Genomic DNA, 14,100 nt, shown 5'->3' with positions numbered 1-14,100 from the left:
GAATAAATGTGTATAATAGACAAACTGATGTGGGTGTTTTGTAAAAATAGGTGTGTAAAATAGAAAAAGTAAGTTTTAGACTTGTAAAATGGAAAAAAAATTTCACAGACTGATGTGGATGCTATTAGCTCTTTTCTTAGCAGGAGCATGTATAAGGTCTCAGCAATCACACCACATTCCCCACCTGAATCTGTACCAGTATAGAAGGAACCTGAATCCGGCCAATCACGTTCATGATTACCACTGCAAGATGATCAATTGAAAGATTCATTAACCAATTTTATCAACTAAGGCATACAATTAGTGATCAATTACACAAACCTTGCAACCATATATGGAATAGTAGATGTAATAGGCTCCACCTGTTGCAGGAATTGATCCCAATCTGCAATGTATCCATCTGCATATGCAATATCTCCTATGTGGAATACTATAAATATTGGAGCCTTGAAGCTTACTTCATCATAATTTACCACAAATTAATTGATATTGTATGACCTATTGTCTATATATCATTAAAAGAAAAGGTTTGTAAAAGGATTTTATTTTATTTTTTAAAATTTTTTTTGCCTTGAAGCTTCTTAGTGGGTATCACTAAGACTTAATAAGAAAACCACAAATATGATAAACCATCTGTAAATTTACTTTAAAATTTGATTCACGGTTCACCCTATTGTTTTCATTACATTCCTATGTGTTATTCTATAGACTCTTACATTTATTATCATTTTCATTATGTTATGATGTTTAGAAATCATTTATTTTTAGGAGTGACCTTCTAGCATCAATTTATAGTGGTAGGTGATAAACTTTGATAAATGTCAAGTTTTGCTGAAGTAGCTTACAGGTATTGATATAAATTTCATGTACAATTGTGAGTGGTGTTAATGCATTCACATAAAAGTGATTGTCTATTCAGTACTATTAGACATAATTCTTGCTACTAGCTGGGTCATGTAATTAATTGGACGTGGGCATAAAAGAAATCCATTTATGAATGAGGAGGAGGAGGAATAAATGTTGCGTACACACCTTTTTTAAGGGTTTAATTCATTCAATTGACTACCTACAATTGTAGTTTACTTTTAATTTTTTTTTCTTCAATCCGTTTATGATGGTTGCTGTTGAAAGGTAGAGATAGAGTTTTTTTTTTTTTGGGTTATTTGTTGGCTTATAAATTCTATTCAGTTCTTTTATGTGTTTTTATACAGTTTTATAGGCTTTATTCAGTACTGTTAGTGGAAGCAATTGGACTTGCTTGGTGATTTTGTTGAAGGAGCTTATAAGTATTGATATAAATTATTATTATTTAAAAATTTTCATCAATTATTAATATACAATGAATCATTGGATGCTATTAAAAGAGAAATGGAGGTCTAATTGTAGAATAAATTTCATGAGTATGGTTGTGCTGAGGGTGTGGGGTTAAGTTTGAAATATAACAACATATGGGATTAGTATTTGTTTGTCTTCATTGGGATAAGTATTTTTTTTCTCTTTTGAAAATTGAGACTGCTAAATTTTTTATATTGAAAGCACTGATTAGCTTAATGCCTAAGATAGTGATCAATATATAGCATATGTTGTCTCATTTTAGTGATTTTAAGCATTCTTTGTTAGAAAGGTTGTTTTAGATGGAGGCAAATAAACCTGAGTTTGAAAGAATTTAAACTAGAAGTCTTTTTTGGATTTTTCATTGGCTTCTAACAAGAGTTTAATAGAATTCCTAAATAGTTTTCATATGGCATGATTTGTTTTCCCACATAAATTAGTTCCTAAATCCATACTAGAGCTTTCTACTTCTAGTTCCCTAAACTTTTAAATTCTAAGTTTGAAAAGATTCTCCTCCTTGCTAATTTTTTCAGGTTATTTTTTCAAGTCTTCTAGTATTGAAATTTATAATATAATTAAGCCTTTTAATCTCATCTCTTGAGACTATGTACCAAGATATACTTTTTAGGCAGTATAAGCCATCATGAATTTATTTATCTTTTGAGACCATATAAGCCATCATGAATATTATATCTTTTCAACCATGCTTTGGTAATCCAAAGAAGTAAATAAGTTCATTACAAAAGAGCTGTTTCACATTTTTTCTTCAAGCAATGGTGTGACTTTAAATTTCAAGATATTTCATACTTAATTCAATCTGCCTTGATACTATAAATAAATTACCACTTATCTAAAAATCGTAAATTGTTAGAAACTAATAAATTTAATCATTCAATCAAAATTCTTAATTGCTCTTTCTGAAATCCTATTGCAAGGAGGGGGGAGAATATTGTCCAAACAGTGATGGAAAACTGGCAATTTATTCACATGATTTCAAATCAGTATCTAATCTAATACTATATATGTAAAACCAAAAACTAAGCGAAAGTAAGGCCCTACAATTAAGGATGTTGGGACTTGTAGGAAAAAACCCCACTTAAAAATCTACCACGTTTCTAGAAAAGAATGCAAAAAAGGAAAAAAAAAAAGGAGGAAGCGTTTCAATTTCATTATCTGAATTTGATTGCATTTTTCTTTTTTCTTCAATCCTTATATGATGGTTGCTATTGAAAGGTAGAGATAGAGTTATTTTATATTTTTTGCTCCCATGCCTTCTTGCTTGCTTTGTTGTATATGTTCTTGCTGTTGGTTGTGCAGGGTGAATGGGAAAAAGAGCTACCTTTGCTGGGTTTCTTGGTTCAATAAGAAAAAGGAGGAAGCTTTATATGTTTCTAGTCATGCTTTCTTTGAGTTTCTTTGAGAGGTTGGTCTGACTGCTATAGAAGAGTTGTTGGTGGTCTCGGCCCTCTCAGGCTTGTGGGAAAGGAGGGAACTTTTTGTATTTTTGGGCTAGGAAAGGGTTCTGTTTATGGAGTTATGGAGGGTTGGAACAGTGGTACTTTTTGTATTTGGTATGTTACTTTTTTCTTTTCTATCTCATTTGTCTGTATTGAATTGTGTTGAAGAACAGCCAATGCTATTGCCCGTTGTTCCTAGATAAATAAATCACTTTGTTGTATACTGCAGAATATGAGCAGCAAGATAGAGTCACAAAAAATTGCCCCCCTTTTGTAAAATATGTTGCTATCTAATTTTATAAAGAACATTTTTCTACCGTTGAGTTGGCTTATCACACTTGGAATATATATAGTTTGTTTTAAATCTAACCTACATATGTAAAGGGTTTGTGATGTTTCCTTCCTTAGGGGTATAGAGAATGGCTATGAACACTTTACTTGAAACTGTAATTTGTGTATACACAAATTTTACTATTAATAGAAAATTTTTTGTTGCGATTGTTTAAATATGAGTTAAATAAACAAGTTTTGAGTAAAAAGTGAAGAAGAGGGTTAATTTTTTTGATAATTTGATAATTCAAGAAGAGGGTGTTTGAACCTAACAAATATAACTATAATGTTATATAGATTTTGTAGATATTCTTTATGCTTTCCCATGCATTGCATGGGTTAGCAACTAGTTTATATATACTAGTGTGGATGGCACGTGCTACCTCTTGTATAAGAAAATTAAGATAGAATTTTTATTTGAAGAAGTAAGAAACTATATACGTACAAAATGTGTCATACAAAGTTAATCTCATTTGTATAAGAATTTTGATATGTATTTGCTAAAGGCAATATCCACTCATTAAAAACTTTTAAGAATGACAACGAATATCATTATTTTCCAATAATAAGCAACTAAGTTTTGCTAAAACTTTGTCGCAATATTTAAATTTTCGCAATGAATGATGTCATATGCTACAATTAAAACTCCTCATCAAATACCTTCAACCATACACAATAAAAATAAAAATAAAAAATAAAAAAAAATCATTCATATTTTCTTCTTTATCATTTTACATGAGTCTAGGTGCAATCTTCAGTTTGATTAGTTTTTATGAACACCCATTTTAGGAAAGAAAAAAAATATGTAACAAAAGGTATGTGTCATCGAATTTTTTATTAGATAAATTATAAGTTTTGAAGATTTAACCCTTTTTTTTTAGAAACAAAACCAAGAATTTTTTATTAATGAATGTGGGCTAAATTAGCCTGTAAAACAGAAACAACATTCAGTGGAACATCTTCCATCCAAACAACAACGTCAGATACATGTAAATCACATTTTTCTAAACTATAAGCAACCGTATTACGCTCCCTCTTAGTATGAGAGTAGTGTAATTTAGTAAAAAGTGTCGAGCTAAAGCGAATATCTTCAAACAATAAACCATCCTGTGTGAAAATCTCCATCGCCTTCCGCAATACCATCATCACAGCCTTTAAGTCGCCTTCCACTACAACTTTGTGAAATCCAATGTCCAAAGCTAGTGTGATCCCACTGTGAACAGCTAAAGCTTCAATAACACCAGGACTATATGCTTGATGAAGCTTCAAGCATTGTGATGCCATTACCTATCCTTCATGATTCCGATAGACTTGTCTTTATCGGCGAAAACCGCTTCGTCAACATTTACTTTGACAAAATCCACTAATGGTGGTTTCCAACGAGCATGTGGGACTGCCACTGGTTGTGGAGGAATAGGTTGCACCAATTTGAACTCCTGTAAAAGATCCTTGGTATTCTGAGCTAAGAGGTGGAGTGAGCAACTGGGTTCTTGGCATCTCACCTTGTTGCGTTGATTCCAAATCGACCAAGCAAGCATGGCAAACATTTTTGGGTTTTTTTCAGTGAGATACCATCCATGCCGCCAGGTGTTTGAAGTTAGCAAACTTCGAAGTGAAATGAAAATCCCATAGAGTTGCATCGGTTGTGAGAGACCACGCCCTCGGCCCATTTTGATGGATGTTGGGCCAAACCCACATGAATGGGTGGAGTCTATTATTGCCTCTCAAAATGGAGGTTCGACTAGTTATATTTTCCCCTTTAGATTAAGGGTTTTACAATGGAATCGCCACTTATTTAATTATTGGAAAAATAAGAAAACCATAATTGAAAAATTCATAATTTTATTAATTTGAAATTGAATTTACATTGAACATAGGAAATTTCATGGCTTCGGTCCTAGATACAATCTAAGACAAAGTACATGGCTTTGTTTCCTAGTTACAATCTAGAAATTGAAAATTACAAGGATAAGCATTTGATCTACTAACCCTTGATCTAAGTTCGGAGGCTATGTTACAAGGTGGGAAGGTGTTAGACACCCACCTTGCCCGGTGAAACCAGTCTTCTAGACTATGGTGGCCAACAATCATATTATATCATCTAATATGTCAATCAATTTACATGTTGAATTTAATGTGTGTGCATGTGATAAACCCTAATTCAATTTATAAGCATTGCATTTGGATTGAAAAATAAATTCTAGTGAATGTGTATGAATGGTGATAACCTAGATTTAAGGATTTGAAAGAATTATTAAACAAAATTGTTTTTCATATTTTTGATGTAGATTTAAGATTAAAACTAGTGATATGCATAAACATGTGATGAACAACCAAGAACATATAAGAACAATTAAGAACATTTAAATATATTCAAGGGAATTTAAATGATTACTATCATACTTTAATCTTAAATTCCCATCATGGTAACACAAAAAACAAGTTAGGGAAAGAGATTATACCTTCATGCAAGATCAATATGGTGGAAGAGGAGATTCTTGGTGGAGGTCCTAAGGGTGGAGGAAAAAAGAAGAACTGGGAGAGGGAGAGTGAGCCTTACTCAATACCTTGAGTCTCATGAAGACCAAGATATGACAAGACTACTCAATTTCACTAGACCTCAAGAGAGGAGAGGAGAGGGTTTTATTTATTTATTTTTTTTGTGTTCTGGAATGAAGGAGGAGGAGAGTTTATATAGTAGCGGTGGAGGAAATATGAATGGAATGCCATTTAATGAGGGTTGAAAAAGAATCATGAACCTCATTTTAGCCTTGGAAAAAATCTGGTACATTAAATGGAAAGATTGGTATGAGTGAGGAGCAAGCCAAAATTCGGTTTTCCTGTAGCTCCTGTAACAGCCTGTAGAGGCAACTTCGAAAAATCATATCTAACTCGATTCTGATCGGAATTGTCACGTTCTTATGCTCAAATTGAAGCCTTGGATGTCTAGTTTCTGGGAAAATTAACCTCATTCATAGATTCAAAATATTCTGAGAGATATCGATGAAATAGTGAGCAGAGGTCATTTGTTAGAAAATGGTTTCAACCAAATTAACATTAATATGTCCCAAATTAGCTCCCAATTAACATTAAATGACTCCAATCACTCCCATTTCAGACTTAATTGGGTTGAAATTTACTCTAATTAAAAGATAATTGTACAAATTACTCATTGAATAATTAATGTTTAACTATCTAATTAATTAGGTGTATGCAACTTCACCATAAAATGTAGTCCTAACCAATTAAATTATGACATGTCATTGATCTCAAATTGATTATACTTATAACCAATTGAAATCAATTGTTCATAATCACATATAGTCGGACTCAATTTATGATAGTGCATCTCAGCCTTTAAAACTTGATTTGATGATAACTTTCAATCTGGTAGTTTGATTAGAGCTTATGACCAGTTGATTTGATCATTACAACATCAAGATCATTTTGGTGAAATGAGATTAAGGATCTAATGGCCAAAATCAAGATGCATATTTTCAATGCAAAATTACCCTTTTACCCTCCATGTGAGGTTAAATACGAGTTGCAAAATGGGGTGTCAATAGAATGCCCCTCATTGGCAGAGCTTGAAAAGTGAACGTCAATGTATGAAAGAGACACCTAACTTTGCAATCAGTATTTAATCGTGGTGAATGTATGATGCATGTAGATAAAAATGTAGATGGTCATGTTATGGATCAAAATGTGGACCGAATCTTGAGGGAGATTGCCTACGTACCTCTTAATGGGAGTATCAGGTCCAAACATAGTTCATGCATGCAAACTTTTTTTTTTTTTGAAAAAGAAATGAGTACAAGACTATGTTTTAGTTTTAATCTTGTGGTTGTATTGAATTTATGAACATCTGTTTTAATTATTTATCTTACTATTGCTTAAATTTGGTATATGTTTATATAATGTGAAAAAGTGTGCTTAGCAATATATTAAAAATATAAATAAATATATTTTAATAATTTTTAATCGCCGAGTCCTGCCGCACCCCGCACCCACCTTTTTCAAAAATTGCGAGTCCCGCACCCGCACCCGCACTCGCACCCGAGTCCCGAAACGCACCCGTGCTTCCTAGCTTTTTGGAGAAGACGGGTTAATGTGCTGCAATGGAGCCATAATGCTGAAAAAATTTCTGGTAATACCCAGTCAAGCCTAAGAACCCACGTAATGCAGTGACTATGGTTGGTGTGGGCCAAGTTTGCATACACTTGATCTTTTCTGGATCTACTGAGACGCCCAAAGGCTATATATAGCCTAATATTCTTCTTGTTGCTGCCATTAAACACTTGGAACGATTTCACATGTAACTGATTAGTCATTAGAGTGTGAAGACTATCTTGAGATGTTCCATATGTTCAGCCCATGTTTACTAAAGATCAAAATGTCATCAAAAATTACTAGGACATACCTTCACAGTGCAAAGCGAAAAATATCATTCATTAATGATTGAAACATGGAGGGTGCATTGGTGAGTCCAAACAGCATTGCCAAAAATTCGTAAAATTCGTAATGACCATCATGAGTGCGAAAAGCCATCTTTTGCACATCTTCAGTGTTGTACCTAGATTTGTGGTACTCAGATTTTAAATCTAACTTGGTGAAGTAAGAAGCTCTATGCAATTCGTCTAGCAATTCATCAATGACCGGAATTGGGTAGCAATCTTTAATGGTGACTTGATTCAAAGCACGGTAGTTCACACAAAACCTTCATGAACCATCTTTCTTCTTTACAATAGCACCAGAGAAGAAAGGGGCTGGTACTTGGTTGAACTGATTCTAATTGCAAGCATTTCTTTCATTGCCCTCTCAATCTCTTTTTTTGAATGTGGGACATCGGTTTGGACGCACATTAACGGCCTAGTGCCGAGCTCAAGTTGATTCGATGGTCGTGGCTCTGAGATGGTGGTAAGTGGTGTAGTAACTTGGAAATTTTGTTGATATTCCTTTAAAAGTGCTCTAACTCTTGTGTCTGCTCACTAACAATTGCATTAAGGGGTAATGAATCTATGACTTTCACCATTTGCATCATAAACATTGTCAACCCATTAGCCATCAATTTTTGTAGTGAGTGCATTGTACCATGGAGATGGTTTTGATAGTATCCCATGAATAACGTGCTCCTTGCCATCCATAGTGATGTCTCACCATCTATCTTCTTCTTTTTTTGAAAATTTATCCTCTTTTTTATTTTTTATTATTATTTTTTTTTTTTTTGAAATTTGAAGATTCGTTCATTATCAAAAAGTGACGAAGATGAAGATGAAGATGAAGATGAAGATGGAGTAAAAGTGATGAAGATTTATTCATGATTTTTTTTTTTTTGAAAAACATATCCTTTGAATGGGAATAACTTTGGCTAGAAGTTGAAGCGGATTGCTGGATAACTCCTTGCTTAATTCCTACAAAAAGATAATTTCAATTAGCAATGGATTTATTCATTGTAATGAATTGGAAGTACTTACCCAATGCCCCTCGTTTGGGGCATATTTCATGCTTAGATTGAAGATGAATTTATTTGATGTTATGACCATTGGGGAACATGAAAGAAGATCATGGTCCATCATCCTTGGTTCCTGCAAAAAGGCTTTCTTTCTCTAGCTTGTTAGAAATCAATTATCGTGAAAACATTTTTTGCCAATGTCCTTAGTTTGGACATGCTTGCAAACAAATGGATTAATGCCTCAAATGAAAACATACTTCCATGCAAGAAGAACATATTTGCACACAATATAAATAGGCCAATGCTCCAAGTTTAAACATAGTTAATGCAAACAAATGGGCTTAACCTAACATGCACCTAAACAATTTTGTCACATTGTTTTAACTTTAATCTCCAAGGTTGTTTAGGTGATTAGGACCGGGCCTCTGCAAGGCTGTCTACGTACCTCTCTCATAGAGGATCAGGTCAAGACGTAGTTTAAGAGAAATGGATTTTTAAAAAGAATGATTTTTTTTTTTTTTAATTTTTTTATGAGATGAGGTGATCCTTTGAACAACCATTTTGGAAAATCAAAGTGTTTAAAAATCAAACAAATCACTTTGATTAGGAAGGATCAAGATCATTAAACTAATTTAATCAAATTTGCTTAATCCTTTTGAACATTGTTAGATTAAGTCTCCAAAGACAATCAAGAAATGAAATGTGATAATATTTATGAATCACATTGTTGGGTGCAAACAAGGAGAGTGCTCCAAGTTTGGAAGTTCTTTTGAGTCACTTTGAGGATCTGAGAATTTGAGAAATTTTGTCCTAAGACATATCATCCTGTAAGATTTGACAATTTTAAGCATTTTTCCTTTTTAATTCAAGAGAAAAATATTATTAAAGTTTAAGATGCGCCTACAATTAGCAAGATTTTAAAGAGGTCTTATTCATGGGCTGTAATGTAGGCTGGGTTTAGGTTATGAAATAAATAATATAAAAATGATCAAAATTCCCTATGATGTTCCCTCAAGCATGCATTACTCTAAATCAAGTATTGGATGAGTTTTCTTATTTCTTCGTTGTCATCTTCTCACTAGTCTTCATTGGCCACTCATATCAACATTTGTTTTTATTCTCATTCATCTTGTATCAGAAAGTAAATTTTATAGCATATGACTAAAGTATAAAATTTTATTCCATTCGAGGTTTAGACAATTGTCTAAGTAAACAGTCAAAAAGAAGAGCTGGCCTTGATTATAATACTTGCTGTACCTATAGGTTGCGTTTGTGATATTATGCCAGATCTTTTGTAAACTATCTCGTTTTTCTGAATAAAATTTTCTCAGTTTATTAGAAAAATAAAAGGTGAATCATATCTAAGTGCTGATACTTTGGCCAAAATGGGTGCTTCTCAACCCATGGACTTTTCTTCTTTTGAAACTTTCATCATTAACCTCTTTATATATATAGGATAATGCATTGTGTACATATCAGCAATACAAAACTTGTTTATTTATTCATTTATGAAAAGAATTACTGTGTTATTAGATGCATGCGTTTTGTCCTCAAGTATGTAATCAGTCAAACTACAAATAGTTAATGAAATGGTCAATGGCACTAGGGCCAATGAGAGACATTAAGGGCCCGTTTAGTAATATTGTTCTAGTAACGTTGTTTAAATGTTATGAAAATACGTATGAGTGAAAAAAGTGTTGTGAAAATATGTGTTGTGCTGTTTAAATAATGAAAACCATTGTTAAAACAACACAACCAAACAGGTCCAGATAGTCTGAACCTGCATAGCATTGCAATAGAATCCCTAAATTTTTTCTCACTATTTTTGGATAGAATTTTATTTTTTCTATTTTAGCTAACTACTTTTCGAGATACCCACATGAATTATTGATTTTGGCACTCATGTTATCATCTTCCCTCAACTTAAAAACACTTCTGCTAGAAGTGGTAGCATTAGTTCTAGTCCTATTAGTAGAGTACATAGGGGTAGGTCTAGTCTATGTGTTAGAGTTTTTTGCTATTTCATCGAGGTAATCCATTGCATCTTTGGGTTTTTTTTGGAGGGTGGGGGGGGGGGGGGGGGGTAAAAAGTCCCCTCTGCATGAGAGTTGAAAAAACTGTCAATCCCTATGTATAAGTCCTTCATAAAAATAGCTAACCAACCTCCAATCTTCATACTTATGAGTTGGGCAAAAATTGAAAAGATATTTGTACCTTTCCCAAGCTTGGTATAAGGTCTCATTTTCTCCTTGGGAAAAATTAGTTATCATTCTTTTTACTTGTTGGACTTTGTGGGAAGGGAAATGTTTCTTAAAAAACTCTTGAGCCATCTCCCCCCAATTACCTATAGACCTAGGTTTTTAGGTGTAAAGCCAACTTCTTGCCTTATCCTTAAGAGAAAAAGGAAAGAAACGTAACTTAGCAGTCTCAATAACATTTTGTGCATAGAAACTACTAATTATCTCTTCAAAAGCTATAATATGGACATAAGAATTTTCATTTTCTTGTCCCCTAAAGTCAGGAAGTATTGNAAAAAAAAAAAAAAAAAAAAAAAAAAAAAGGGAAAAAATAAATCAAATAAATAAAAAAGGGAAAAATGAAACGAAGTTACCAATAGAAGAATTTCTATTAGTTATGATTTGCTTCTAAAAATAAATTTCCTCTGAATACACAGAAGCTCCCGATAACGGCGCCAAAATTGCTTGGTCACTCCCAAGTGCAGGAGATCATAGCAATATAATTTTCGGAGTACCAAGGTTGAACCACAAGAAGTAAGGTAAATTCAAAGACAATGTAATCAAATAACGATTTGGATGAATAACAAAAGCAATTTTTTTTTTGCTTGGTGATTGTTAACAATTAAATAACGGCTGGTTTAAATCAATATTTTAAATACCAGGGCATTCGGGTGTTTTCCTATATCGATATGAAATTCTTTGTGATCTAAGAAAATATATATTTCATAATTGATTGTTCTTAAACAATTAAAAACTTACGATTCGGTTGAACTGAGACAATTCAAGAACACATGATAACCTAGATTAATAATGCGTTTAGAATAGTTTTCGAAAAAACTCTTTCACTTTAAAACATGATTTTTATTTGAAACTATTATAAATTCATCTAAAAAATAAGAAAAAAAATTATTGAACTTACATACAATAAATGATATCTTATTCAAGAAATTATGTAAAGATAAATAATAGGGATAACTAATGCAAATCATAGCTTAATTATACAAATTAAGTATAGTAATAAAGAGATAATGCTCATATAAATATATAACAAGTGTACATTTTAAGGCTTATCAATCATCTATTTTAAATCATATATATATATATATATATTATTTTAAAATTATTTCTCACACTTTTTTTTTCTTTTTTCTTTTTTTTTTTTTTGTGGTTAAAATGGTTGATCTGCATTAACTAGCTAGCCATAAAAGGCGAAGTACTGGTTGAAAGCCTTAAGAAGTACAAACCAAAAGCATCAGAATCTAAAATGATACAAAGTTCATCCGAATTAGGAGAGTCTAAAACCACAAAATTCCCTATCAGGGTGCAGCCTCCTTTGGCAAGGTGATCTGGGCATCTTTTCACTTCCCGATAAATATGGTTGATCCTGACTTGGTTGAATTGGCAAACGAGGTACCTGCAATCATTGAGTAGAGCAGAAAAGGAGTTATTGGAGGATTTTGAGGAAAGCATTAGTTCCACAACCACTTTAGCATCCACCTCCACAAGGAGTTGAGTGATGCCGAGCTGAGAAGCAAGCATCAACCCATCCTTCTATGCCCAAAAAACAACCCACTGTGGATTTAGCTTTCGTAGGAATGAAGCCTGAGTTTCAGCAAGACAACTTTAGTTCGAGTGAGGAAGAAGCAGAGCTTGAAAAGAGCGTAAAGAAACCAAAAGATATTTCCATAGAGAAACTCTTTAAACCTCTTCGCCCTCAGGTCAGTTACAAGGATAGTCTCCTGGGAGACATTCCCGGTGCTTATGCTCAAGCATTTCGTTTTGATAGGGTGGAAGAGTGTGAGGTGGAATCAGACACAGAGCTTGATGAACTTGTTGAGGGAATGGTGGACGTTAAACTCTCTAAGGACACCAAGTCTAGGATGAGAGCCTCCTGGACTAAGGCCTTGATCGTGAAAGTGTATGGAAAAACCGTTGGATATAGGTACCTCACTTTCAAAATCAATACCTTGTGGAAACCAATGGCAAAAATGTATTGTGTTGATCTTGGAAAAGATTTTTTTCCTTATCAAGTTTAGCGAGGATTCAGATTATGACAAAGTGTTTCATGGAGGTCCTTGGTTTATAGGGGAGCATTTTCTTGCGATTAAACCATGGGAGCCATATTTTAAAGCCTCTAAAGCTACCTTTTCTTTAGGGGCTGTTTGGATCAGATTTCCAAAGCTTCCTATAGAATTCTATGAGCCTTCGGTCCTTAGAGAAATCGGTTCAACTATTGGAACTGTCTTGAGAATTGATTCCTATACTGCATTGGGCTTAAGGGCAAATTATGCACGCCTTTGTGTTCAAATTGATCTCTCCAAGCCACTGATCAACATGATTAGAGTAGGACGTCTAAGGCAAAAAGTAATGTATGAGAGGATTTCTTCTTTATATTTCTCACATTTTTCAAAGCACCCACTTTTCTTTATCACATTTACCAAAAATACAAAAAATAATAAAGTAATGAAATGGGAAATGAACAGTGCAAGGAAGCAACTGTAGCAAATATGGGATAGGGAAGCTAATGTGGGGGTGTTTTTTGGGCTTTCCATTCTATTTTGTTTTCTTACCCTATTTTAGGGAGACTAATATCAATGCTCACGTGAATGCGTTCGAGGCAGGTAATAGTGCAATTTCAACATGCTTCCTTTGTATAGCCCCCATCGGGAACACCATGGTGGCAATAACTAAATGACTAAATATAACGAAAAATATCATAGACTATAAACACTCCGTGTAATTGTAGTTTTTAGATTCTAACTTTTATGTTTCTCAAAAAAAAAAGATTCTAACTTTTATTATATAATATAGTATATCCAATATGATCATATAGAGGATTATTATGGGACCACTCTGTGATACTTCAAGAGGGGCCAACCGGCCAAGCCGCCAAGGGTTCCGCTATAGTTACATTCATGGAGTTTGGAGGCTGATAAGAGTATTCCCAAAGCTCGCTCTGTTTGTTTACTTAGGAACAAGTAGAGGGGACAAGGGACCCTATATGGTTATTCATGGAGGTGGTACATGCAGATTGGAGACTAAAAAGTGAAAATAGTATTCCCTAAAGCTCAATTTGTTTATTTAGAAAAACAACAAAAGAGAGAAACATGGAGATCGATTTTTGACTGATAAGAGTATTCCATAATCTATATTTGTTTATTTAGGAACATCTTTTCCTTACTCTGGGGCTTACACTTATCTCTAATAAAGATGAGAGAATCCACGTCAACCTTCTTAATTTGGGGCTTAGGACAAAAAGCAGTGGCAAAAAAGGAAGAAAAAGACGAACTAT

Source organism: Quercus suber, unplaced genomic scaffold, assembly GCF_002906115.3.
Source record: "Quercus suber isolate HL8 unplaced genomic scaffold, Cork oak 2.0 scaffold_929, whole genome shotgun sequence".
Taxonomy (NCBI): Eukaryota; Viridiplantae; Streptophyta; class Magnoliopsida; order Fagales; family Fagaceae; genus Quercus; species Quercus suber.
Note: the sequence above shows the minus strand (reverse complement) of the source record.